Raw genomic sequence first — 13,334 nt, forward strand, 5'->3', positions numbered from 1 at the left:
GGCAGCGGAGGGATCCCATCAGAGATCAAAAGCTGGGTGGTTGGCGCTGAACCTTCGCTCGCTTTCCACACTTGCTTCAATGTTGTAATCTTCCTTGACAATGGAAGCTTTAATCGGTGAAATGGAGTCAAACATTGGCTTGTGCTGTCTTATAGTTTCAACGTCTCCAGGCCTGTACTCTCTTCCCAGACAGCAAAACAGTCGATCCCCAAACTGTAAATCGCAGGCTCTAACAGATCTAAAATCACAAATGTAAAAGAGTGAAATAAATAGTTTCATGGTCTATCCGGAAGATGTTAACCAAGGGAGCATTGTATGCAAGTGCCATCATGATGCAGGAAGGCATATCTGGGTCGGCAAGGCATCATTAAAAGTGTTTGCAAGCACTGGTTCCACGCCACATGCTTCTGCGTTTCTCAGCAGCTACTTTAACACAGATAGCTCTGATAAACAATATCAACAGGCATTCCAGATTTGAAATGCTGATATCCAATCCACTTACAACTGGTATTATTACAGATGCTGGAAATATAAAGCAGCACATACAAAGTGCTAGGGAAATGCAGCAGCTCATTTAAGCAAAGGAATAAACAGTCTACACATATGGTGATAGTTCTCAGCCCAAAACATCGACCGTTTATGCCTCTCCATAGATGCTGCCTGACCCACTGAGTTCCTCCATCATTCTGCAGAATAAACCATTTTTCAGTCAATCTGTTTCCAAATAGTCCTGATCTTTCATTTGTAGCCACATCCTCTAGTTTGATTCCTTCCTCCTCTTTCCTAAAGCTCGAGCTTCCAACTCTTTCTGGAGCCCAAAAGCCCTGAATCGTCTGGCTCCTCTTTGGTTTGCGAACCTGCTCCAGTGAAGATTTGCTATCATTCTGCTCTCATACTTTTGAGAAGTGTTGTGAATTTGAATAACCCAGCTGTGTGAGGTACAACCTTTGAAATCAGTGAAAATGACCCAAAATGTGGGAAAGAGCAGGGAAGAAGTTTGGGGAGGAACCAACCATGACATTCTTCCTTGGCCCAGAGCCCTGAGGAACGAGGCATATTTGGGACTAATTCACAGTGAGCTCATCATCTTGGTCCGTTTGCAGGAAGTCATCGAGGAAATTCAAAGAAACCTCTTCACCCACAGTTGTAACCCGTCATCACAAGGAGAGCAAGGGGTGAACGGCAGGGGTGGGTTTAAAAGCACTGATATTGAAGAAAACACAAGCAGGGTCCAGCTGGACTGAGCGGCCTCTTTAATATACCCTGGATGCAAGCACCTGAGACACATGATTTGAAAAAGAATTCACTTACTTGCATAGATCCATATCATTAATCACCAGGTTAATTTCAGGCTAACATCAGCAGAGCAGACTCTTCAAAGCTCAGTCCTGGGTGTGATGAACAGCTGCAAGAACCGGAGAATCTAATGTTAACAATTAGTCGGGAACTTGCAACTGGATGCTGCTACTATGATGATTAAAATTTTAACATAAAGCTTATTTGAACTTCCTCCCTGATGTGAAGTTGCTGGTGTTACAACAGTTGGGATGATTGAGTAAATTTCTTTGCACACTCAGGACAGAAGTGTGGCCTCTACTTACTATGAACTGCTTGGAGCCACACATGCTGGAATAATTGAATGAAACCCTTCCCACACTCAGAACAGGTGTACAGCAGCTCCCCTGTGTGAACTCTGGTATTTCTGTGGATTGAAGTCTTGGATGAATTCCTTCCCACACTCGGAGCAGGTGATTGGCCTCTCCCCGGTGCGAATTTGCTGGTGTGTCTGCAGGTGCAATGGCCTAGCGAGTCCCTTCCAAAATGAGAACCAATGAATGACATCTCACTGCTATCAACTCTATGGCCATTCAGCAAGTCAAATCACGGATGTGTCCACATATTCCTGTTCTTGCTGTGATTGATGTGTTGCCTTTTCAGGAATCTGCTTTACATTTAAGGAACAGTGGCATTCATGTGCTGTTGAACTGACAGGCACAGCAGGACTGACGTGCTGCTGTGTTTGAGATTCCCATAAACAAAATCCTTTGCTCTCTGTTTTGCTTTTATTCTATCTTTGACTTCTCTCATCAGCCATGGTTGCCTCATCTTCCCTTCAGAATACTTCATCTTTGGGATGTATTTGTCCTGCACCTCCCAAATTACTCCCAGAAACTCCAGCCATTTGCTGTTCTGCTGCCATTCTTATCCAATCAACTTTGGCCAGCTTCTCTCTCATGTCTCTGTAATTCCCTTCACTCCACTGTAATAATGATACACCTGATTTGTGCTTCTCTCTCACAAACTGCAGGATAAATTCTAGAATATTACAATCACTGCTTCTTAAGGATCCCTTTACCTGAAGCTCCCTAATCCAACCTGTTTCATTACAAACACCCAATCCAGAATTGCCTTTCACTGATCTATTCTAATAAGCCATCATGCAGGCATTCAGCAAATTCCCTTCTTGGGGGTCCAGCACGATCCTGATTTTCCCAATCTACCTGCATCTTGAAATTCACTATGACTATCGCAACATTGCCCTTTTTAAATAACTACAATCCCATTGTAAATTTCACCCCACATCCCGGCAACTGTTTTTAGTCCATCAGAGTCTTTTGACCCTTGTAGTTCCTTCACTCTCCCCACAAGGATTCGATACCTTCTGATCACGTGTCGCCTCTTGCTAAGGATTTCATCTTTACCAACAGAACCAACCTACCCACCTGCCTCCTTGACTTTCCTTTCAATATATATTAATGACTTGGATGAGCGAATTAAATGCAGCATCTCCAAGTTTGCGGATGACACGAAGCTGGGTGGCAGTGTTAGCAGTGAGGAGGATGCTAAGAGGATGCAGGGTGACTTGGATAGGTTGGGTGAGTGGGCAAACTCATGGCAGATGCAATTTAATGTGGATAAATGTGAAGTTATCCACTTTGGTGGCAAAAATAGGAAAACAGATTATTATCTGAATGGTGGCCAATTAGGAAAAGGGGAGGTGCAACGAGACCTGGGTGTCATTTGTTACGTACCCCGTAACTGGGTTGCCAAACCAGCAGAAATGGATCACTCAGTTGGAGTCTGGAGTACTAGAACTAAGAAAGTTTTATTAAAGAAACAAGCAACACATTAATCGAAAGGATAATAAATGCAACAGTTCAGCGATGATAAACGCACATGTGCACAGAATTAAGATAACAGCATCAATCAAGCTATCGTTGTCTAGGGGTAAATGACCAATTTCAAAATGACTCAAAGTTCAGTCCAGTTTAGTAGTTCAGTTCGCAGTAATCGTTGCCATGGCGGTGGACAAGGTGGGGGAAGAGAGACACAGAATAGGAACAACTCATCATTCAGCACAGCTTCACTCACAGACCAGCGAGATGGCTCACAAACAGCATTTGGGCGGGTCCTTGGTGATGTCACCTGAGGTCACCGACTGTGACCCCTCCTCCAGATGCGGTCGATCCTCTGCAGTGAACCCGGCACCCAGGCAAGGGCGGACACACACCGGGTTCCCGCTGATCGTACCTTTCCACCCTTGTCGTTGTCTGGTACTTCTCACCCACTCGTGGGAAGCGCACCGCTTCCAGGGTCTCGTTACCTCGGGTGGCGTGTGTGTCTGTCTTAGCGAACCTGTCCCTTTTTATCCCCCTGCTGGGGTATCGCCTGTCCATCACTTCAAACAGTTCAGGGTTCAAAGGGGGGAGCCGCTCCAGACAGCTCTCCCTCCCACATCCCTTCATTACACATCTCCAGACGCTGCTCCATTGTTCCTTATCTCTCCTTCCCCTGAGGGCAGGTGGCAGACCAACTGCTGATGCCACTGATGCTAGCCCAGGCCAGCAAACATCTTAATTTTATGTGTATTCTCGTAACACATTATACACCAGTCATTGAAAGTGGGCATGCAGGTACAGCAGGCGGTGAAAAAGGCGAACGGTATGCTGGCATTTATAGCGAGAGAATTCGAGTACAGGAGCAGGGAGGTACTACTGCAGTTGTACAAGGCCTTGGTGAGACCACACCTGGAGTACTGTGTGCAGTTTTGGTCCCCTAATCTGAGGAAAGACATCCTTGCCATAGAGGGAGTACAAAGAAGGTTCACCAGATTGATTCCTGGGATGGCAGGTCTTTCATATGAAGAAAGACAGGATGAACTGGGTTTGTACTCGTTGGAATTTAGAAGATTGAGGGGGGATCTGATTGAAACGTATAAGATCCTAAAGGGATTGGACAGGCTAGATGCGGGAAGATTGTTCCCGATGTTGGGGAGGTCCAGAACGAGGGGTCACAGTTTGAGGATAGAGGGGAAGCCTTTTAGGACCGAGATTAGGAAAAACTTCACACAGAGAGTGGTGAATCTGTGGAATTCTCTGCCACAGCAAACTGTTGAGGCCAGTTCATTGGCTATGTTTAAGAGGGAGTTAGATATGGCCCTTGTGGCTACAGGGGTCAGGGGGTATGGAGGGAAGGCTGGGGTGGGGTTCTGAGTTGGATGATCAGCCATGATCATAATAAATGGCGGTGCAGGCTCGAAGGGCCGAATGGCCTACTCCTGCACCTATTTTCTATGTTTCTATGTTAATACAATGTTTATTTATCCTTAGATGTTAAACTCCCAACTATGATCTTCTTTCAGCCATGACTCAGTGTTACATACCTCATGGATATCTTGTGACTGTCTTATGACCATGATGTCATGGTTTTTTTTTTGTTGGAGATCACATGATGCAATTTTCCCACCAATGTGAGGTCACATGATGATCTATTCTCAACAGGTATATAAAAGGGAGACCCCAGTGACGCAGTTTAGTTTTCCAGTTAGAACGTCAGCCAGAGATTCTGTTCCGTTGCGTATTTGCTTTATGACACAGTTTCAATTTAAAACAGAGTTTTACTTTCTATTGTAAGGTACAATAGTGTTGGACTGGCAGTTTGCCCATTTCTGCCAGATTTGTTGATGTACCTTTTCAGTGGCGGTTTGTAGAATGGCCACATAACAGTTAATTTCCGGTTAAGGTTTTCGTTTGATTTTTTTTATTGTTTATCAATGTTTAATAAATGTGTGGTTTATTTTTATACAACCTGACTCCGTTGATATTCATTGTTGCTGGTTACGTAACATCAGTAATTCTCACAGTCATAACCGCCAATTTCCAATTGTATACAAGATAATTTAACTTATTCCGTAAACTGAGTGCACTCAAACACAACACCTTCAGTTCTGTATTCATCACCCTTTCTGAGTTTGCACTTATGTAACACTTCCACTCATCCCACTGACTCCAGATTTATCCAGTCATCTGCCTATTCTTCCTCACAGGCCCACTACACACCTTGTCTTCTTGTATCCTGACTGCACCATCTTCAACAGCATCACTCCGGTTCCCATTCCCCTGCCTATTAGTTTAAATCCTCCACAAGAACTCTAGCAAAATTGCCCGCAACAATATTGGTCTCCCATGAATTCAGCTGTAACCTATCCTATTTGTGCAGGACAGACCTTCCCCATAAGAGATCCCAATGGTTGAAAAATCCAAAAACCTGTCTGGTGCACTAATTCTTCAGCCAAATCATCCTACGCTAATCCTCATTGGCATGTGGCACAGGCAACAATCCAGGGCCAGCTTGAAGGGCCGAGTGGCCTATTCCTGTTTTTCAGCCTCCTCTAAGTGAAGATGAGGGTTTGAAGAGATTCAAACAACAGGAATTCTGCAGATGCTGGAAATTCAAGCAACACACATCAAAGTTGCTGGTGAACGCAGCAGGCCAGGCAGCATCTCTAGGAAGAGGTACAGTCGACGTTTCAGGCCGAGACCCTTCGTCAGTCAGGGAGATGCTGCCTGGCCTGCTGTGTTCACCAGCAACTTTGATGTGTGTTGTTTGGAGAGATTGGTGGGCAGAATGGCCTATCCCGAGGAAAGGCTGGCTGTGGAGGTAATTAAATGTGATACACCCATCCCTGGATTTCCTGAGTCACCCTGCACCCTGGATTTGTGAAGGAAGGCAAATGCAATGTCAGCATTCATTTCAAGTGGACCAGAATATAACAACAAGGATGTATTGCTGAGGCTTTATAAGACATTGGTTGGACTGCACCTGGAGCAACATGAGCTGTTTTGGCCCCTTGCCCAAGAAAAGATGTGTTGGCATTGGAGAGGGTCCAGAAGAGGTTTACAAAAATAATTCTGGGAATAAAAAGGTTAAAGTATAAGGAGCTTTTGATGGCTCTGGGTCTGTACTCGCTGAACTTTAGAATAATGTTGGGGGAGCTCATTGAAACCTATCAAATATTGAAAACTGAGAGAGTGAATCTGGAGAGAATGATTCCTATAATGGAGGAGCAGAGGGCACAGCCTCAGAATAGAGGGACATCTATTTAGAAAAGAGATGAGGGGCAAATTCTTCAGGCAGATGATGGTGAATCTGTGAATCTCGCATAATGTCAATAAGACCAAGGAACTAATTGTGGACTGCAGGAGAGGGATACCAGGGGTCCATCAGCCAGTAATCATTGGAGGATCAGAGGTGGAGAGGGTCAGTTACTTTCAATTCCTGGGTGTCACTATCTCAGAGGACCTGTCCTGGACCCATCATATAAATATCATTGTGAAGAAAGCACAACAGTGCCTCTACTTCCTTAGGAGCCTGGTGGGGTTGGGCATGTAATCAAAAACCTGGGCAAACCTCTATAGGTATCTGGTGGAAAGTGTGCTGACTGGCTGCATTACGGCCTAGTTTGCGAACATTCAGATTTAGATTTAGATTATGAAGACACGCAGTCCTCTTTTATTGTCATTTAGTAATGCATGCATTAAGAAATGATACAATTTGTTTCTCCAGAATGATATTATAGAAACACAAGACAAACCAAGACTAAAATAACTGACAAAAAAACACATAATTATAACATATAGTTACAACAGTGCAAAGCAATACCATAATTTGATGAAGAACAGACCATGGGCACGTAAAAAAAAGTCTCAAAGTCTCTCGAAAGTCCCATCATCTCACGCAGACGGTTGAAGGGAGAAACTCTCCCTGCCATGAGCTTCCAGCACCGCAAACTTGCAAATGCAGTATCCTGGAAGCACCCCGACCACAGTCCGACTCTGAGTCCGTCCGAAAACTTCGAACCTCTGACCAGTGCCTTTGAGCAGAAAACCCTACAAATGGTAATGGATTCAGCCCAGTATATCACAGGTAAAGCCCTCGCAGCCATTGAGCACATCTACATGAAACATTACTATAGAAAAGCACAATCTATCATCAGATCCTCACCACCCAGGCCATGCTCTTTCCTCACCACTGCCATCAGGTAGAAAGTACAAGTGGCTCAGGACTCGCAACACCAGGTTCAAGAACAGTTACTGCCCCTTAACCATCAAGCTCTGAAACAAAAGGGGAAAGCTACACCCATTTAAGGACTCTGTTATATTGTTACTTCATTCTGGTTATTTATTCCTATTTATTTATATCTGCATTTTCATAGTTTGTTTACAGTTTACAGTTACTGTTTTATAGATTTGCTATGAATGCCCTCAGAAAAGGAATCTCAGGGTTGTACGTGGTGACATGTATGTACTTTACTGCATGCATTTTACTTTGAACTTCGGAATTCATTACCACGGATGTTGATAGAGGCCAAATCTTTGTATAGATTTAAAGCATATCTTGATATGTTTTTGATGAGTCAGAGCATCAAAGGTTCGGAGGAGAAGGCAAGAGAATGGGGTTGAGAGGGATAATAAATCAGCGTGTTGGAATGGTAGAACAGACTCAAGGGGCTGAATGTTCTGTATGTCTGAGACTCTATAGTAATAAATTTAAAATATGGTGGAATTGGTAGACAGTTGGTTTATGATATGCTAGAGCACACACACACGAAAATATTAACATCCTCAATCCAGTCAGTGTCCATGCAGGTACCAATGACAAAGGTATGAATTGAATAAATAAGTGAATTGACAAGGTAGGAAGAGTGTGTAATAGTTACCGCCCCCGTCTGTATGTGACTTGAGTGGGTTCCCTCCCCGGGTTTTGTACTTGTCACAGTAAAGATGTCAGTTGAGATAAACGTGTTTTTGCATGGACCGAATGCTCACCACCTTGGTGTTTGGATTAGGATTGGAAATTAACGGCGAGATTGAAGAACTACAACGCTGGATGGAGCGCCCTAAAACCTGGGGAATAAGTGGAGGGACCCAGCAGTATGCCTCCCCCGCACACCCGAGCCGAGCTCCCGAAGACAGGACGCTGACCTGGAGGGAGAACCTGGGAACCAAGAATCGTGCCTTTCCAGGGCGAGTGTATTCAGTCTCCAACAGCACAGGGGACAGAGTGGAGAGCATCATCCACCTCTCTCGTGGCCCAAACCGGGGAACATAAGGTTGACCGCAGCCATGGAAGGACGGGCAACAAGGCAGGCACCACCGACACAGCTGGAGCAAGAGGAAGACTAACGGGCCTCAGTAATTCACACCGAAGCTTCCCAGATACAATGGTGCCAGCCGCCTGGAGCTTTACCTGGCGCAAGTCAAACTTACCTTTCGGCACAACGGGTGGAGCACCACAGAGACGGCGGTGCGCCTTGACCTGACACTGGAGCCCAAGCTTGTGTCGCCGAGGCAGAGGAAGAAACTGACGAGGAGGAGCCCACGAGACTGGTCCGACCAGCGCTGCGCCTGGCTTTTCCCGCCGCGTGCCACGGTGCGATCTTTGCTACCGGCGTGGCGAGGCCAGGCCACTTGGGCCGGGACTGTCCCGCACCGGCGTAGCCATCGGGAAACACCAAGGGGAGGGCACCACCCGAGATCTCGAATCTCTCCGTTGTCGCCTCTGCGGGTGGGCCGCTTGGATAAAGAGCATGACTTGGACTGCGTAGAGGGCATCAGCTGCCGTGCGTTGGTGGACATGGGGTCACCCATCACCATCATCCGTCCTAGTGTCCTCCCCAATACAGTCCAGCCATCCCCGCCTGGTTGGACAACGACGGCGGTCCAGCTGACTGGTGCCTGTGAGGCGATGAGAGGGAAGAGACGGCTGCGCATCGCAGTGGGTAAAAAGATAGTGGAGCACGAGATGGCCTTGACCTGCTGGCCCTTGTGGGTGTGCCAGAGCAACACCCACCTCGACGCTGAAGCCGTGGCTCTCCGGCGGGGCGGCTCCAGGAAGCGGACCAGGCGGGCGCTGCATCGATCACCACGGTCTTACAGTGGCCCACCGCAGTGCAGCGCACCCCAGAGTTCAAAGCAACACAGCGGAACCAGGGGCAAGCGGTGGTGGCGGCGCTTCAGATGGCAGCCATCGGCGAGGTAGACCTCTCCAGTATTGACCAGCAGTGACCAATTCCATGCTGTCCCATGTGAGGGGGGTGGCTGTGCGTGGGACAGCTTCCGGAGTGGGCAGAGGTCTCCGCCATGGATTCAGGGACTCTGAGTGGGGCAGGCTGGATATATGTTACAGGTTGCTGTTCCAGCCATAGCAGTTTTCCGACAACGGCAGACATCTCTTGCAGTGGGTGGTCCCCCGACAGCTCCACGCCATGGTGCTGCGGTCGAGGTACAGGCTGGTGGGAGCCGGCCATTTCGGGGTCGCAAAGACGTTGGGCAAGCTGCGCCAATGCAGCAATACCTGGTGGAGGCCATTATGGAGCTGCTGCCCCACCCGGAAGAAGGCGCTATTCCCCAAGCTTGGAAGCCGTTGGAAACGACCGGGAGAGGTACTCGACCTAATCTCTGATGTGATATACCGGGTGTGGTTGCCTGAGAGACGAAAGGCAGTCGTGCTACATGGGGAGCGGCTGGCACCGTATCGGCTCTCGGCTACCACCGACCCAGTGAGGCTGAAGGAAGGAAGTGACACTGCGGTGTCCTGCCTCTCGCCTCATCAAATAATGCCTCCAGTCAGTTCGGAGGGTGGGGAGGGGCTACAGACACCCACAACGCCTCAGATAGCGGCGTTGACCACCACCAGGACTTTTGGATTTTGTTGTTGACTCTGAGGTTACTGAGGACAGCTGACCCCTCAGGTGAGGGGCAATGTGGCGCTTTGGAGGGCGGAAATTCAGAAATCAGTGGTGCAAAAGGACTGGGGAATTCTGATACAGGATTCCTAAAGTTTAACTTGCAAGTCGAATCGGTGGCAAGGAAGGGCAATGAAATGTTAACATTCACTTCAAGAGGACTAAAATATAAAAGCAAGGATGCAATATTGAGGCATAAAAAGGCATTGGTCAGACTGTACTTGGAGTATTGTGAGCAGTTTTGGGCCCCTTATCTGAGAAAGGGCGTGATGGCATTGGAGAGAGTCCAGAAGAGCTTCGAGAGAATTATCAAGGGAAAGAAAGGGTTAACGTATGAGGAACATTTGATGGCTCTGGGCCTGTACTCACTGGAATTTCGAAGAATGATGGAGGATCTAATTGAAACCCACTGAAGATTAAAAGGCCGAGATTGGGTGGACATAGAGAGGATGTTTCTTATAGTGGGGGAATCTTAGACCAGCGGGCACAGCCTCAGAATATGAGGAAGTCCCTTTAGAATAGAAATGAAGATGAAATTCTTTAGTGAGAAGGTGGTGACTCTGTGGAATTTGTTACCACAAAGACTATGGAGGCAAAGTTATTGGGTATATTTAAAGTGAAGATTGATCGGTTCTCGATTAGTAATGGCATCAAAGATTATGGGGAGAAGGCAGGAGAAAGAGGTTGAGAAGGCTAATATATCAGCCATGACGGAATGGCTGAGCAGATGCGACGGGCGAAATGGCCTAATTCTGCTCCTATGTCCTGTGTTCTTAAGATGGTGTGCTGACAAAACGGAGTGCAGACACTGAACCAAATCTGTGAGAGGCGAGCTTCCCCTTGTGCAACCTTTCTGAGTGTGGAAGTTCAGTAAGGCAACAGTAAAGATGATAAGCTGACACAGTGTGCAGACATAGCTACATTGGAAACCGGAAGGATACATTATCCTTGCGGATATATTTGCTGGAGCTGTTAGGGAGAGCTTGAACTAATTTGGCAGGAGGATGGGAACCGGATGATAGGACTGAGGATAGGGTTGCTGGGTTACAAGCAGAGGCAGTGAGTAGTGAAACTCTCAGGAAGGTCAGGCAGATCATTGGGCTAAATTGCAGTCAGTTTAATGTTGCACTGCAAAAGGGAGAGAACATTGAAGAAGTTGTTGGATACAAGACTGAAGGCTTTTTATCTAAATGCATGCAGTATACAGAATGAATCTGATGATCTTGTAATGCAGTTAGCGATTGGCGTTGTGGGCATTACTCAATCGTGGTTGAAAGAAGGTTGTGGGGGGAGCTTAACATCCAAAAATATACATTGTATCAAAAGGACAGACAAGTTTCCAGATCCTTGATAAGATATGACACAGGGTCAGAAGGTGTAGAATCATTGTGGGTAGAGTTAAGAAACTGCAGGTGATGGGAGTTTCTGAAAAGTAGCAAAGATACAGGTGTCCCCTGCTTTTTGAATGTTCACTTTACGAAACCTCGCTGTTATGAAAGACCTACATTAGTTACCTGTTTTCGCTATCGGAAGGTGTTTTCACTGTTACGAAAAAAGGCAGCGCGCCGCGCGCCCCAGCAGCCAAGCTCCTCCCCCGGAACTGCATTCTGGCCGGCATTGCTTAAATACATGCCTTTAAGCAGCCGTCAGCAAGATGAGTTCTAAGGTATCGGAAAAGCCTACAAGAGCTCGTAAGGGTGCTACACTTAACGTAAAAGTAAACATAATTAAGCGTACCGATCGTGGTGAACGAAGCAAGGACAAAGTGAGTTTGGCTTGTGGAAGCTGACGAAGATGATGTTGAAGAGGTTTTGGCATCCCATGACCAAGAACTGATAGATGAAGAGCTGATGCAACTGGAAGAGGAAAGGATAATAATCGAAACCGAATGCAGTAGCGAACGGACCGAAAGTGAAGTCGTCCAGGAACTGAACGTGAAGCAACAGCTTGAGATGATAGAAAAATGCGCGAGGATAAGCAGTCAAGCAAGTCAAGCATACCGTTGTTTTTCAAGCCTTCCACATCAGCCACAGCAGATGATGAACCTCGACCTTCGACATCGAGGCAGGCAGGCATAGAAGAAGATGACCTGCCTGCCCGAGACTCCATAGTATTACATTAGTCTTCTTGTACAGCACCACCATACAGACTCCAGAAGGTAGAGTGTTCCTATGAAACGGTTCGTAAGCCGGAATGTCGTAAAGTGAAGAAGCAATTACCATTTATTTATATGGGAAAAATTTGTGCGCGTTTGCAGACCCAGAAAAATAACCTACCAAAATCATACCAAATAACACATAAAACCTAAAATAAAAATAACAGTAACATATAGTAAAAGCAGGAATGATATGATGAATACACAGCCTGTATAAAGTAGAAATACTTTTCTACAATCATTGCAGCACTGTTCTCCATAGCGAAAATCTCACGGAAGCGCTCTCGGCAGAAACACTCTCTCCAGCTTCACTCTGGGAAACATAACAGTCTGCCTATTTAGCACCAGCATCCAAATTCCAGAGATTATAGCAGACAGTCTCCCAGTACAGCGCCACCATACAGACTCCATAGTATTCCCTCAGTCTTCTTGTACAGCACCATCATACAGACTCCACAGAATTACATCAAACCGTCTCTATACAACGCCAGTATATAAACTCCAGAGAACTACATCAGTCTCCCTATACAGCACAACCATGCGACCTCCAGAGAATTATATCAAACGGTTTCTGAAGACAGTGATGGCACCCGAACTCCGGAGAATTACAGCCAACAACGGACGGTCCTCTGAGACAGCTATCACATCTGAACTCCGGGCGACTGGCGAGTGGCTAATGTACCTCTGCTTAAGAAAGGAACAGGGGAACTTCCTGGGAACTGCAAGCCGCTGAGTCTCAGTTGTAGGGAAACTGCTGGAGAAAATTCTTAGAGATAGGGTATATAAGCACTTGGCACAACTAGGGTGAGCCAGCATGGATTTGTGCATAGCAGATCGTGCCTTACCAACTTGATTGGTTTTTTTGACAAGACGACGAGAGATTGATGAAGGTAGGGCAGTGATTGTTGTCTGCATGGATTTTAGTACAGCATTTGACAAAGTGCCTTATGGGAGGCTAATACAGAAGATGCATGAATTCTGTGGCAAATTAGCTGTTTGAATTCAGTACTGGCTGGCAAGAAGAAAACAAAGGGTAGTGGTTGAAGGGACTTATTTAAGCTACAGGTCCGTAATTAATGGAGTTCTGCTGGGATCTGTGCTGTTTGTGGCGTATATAGCTGACAAATGAAAATATAGCTGGGTGGGTTGGTA

This window comes from Mobula hypostoma, chromosome 28 (assembly GCF_963921235.1).
Source record: "Mobula hypostoma chromosome 28, sMobHyp1.1, whole genome shotgun sequence".
In the NCBI taxonomy this organism is placed as follows: Eukaryota; Metazoa; Chordata; class Chondrichthyes; order Myliobatiformes; family Myliobatidae; genus Mobula; species Mobula hypostoma.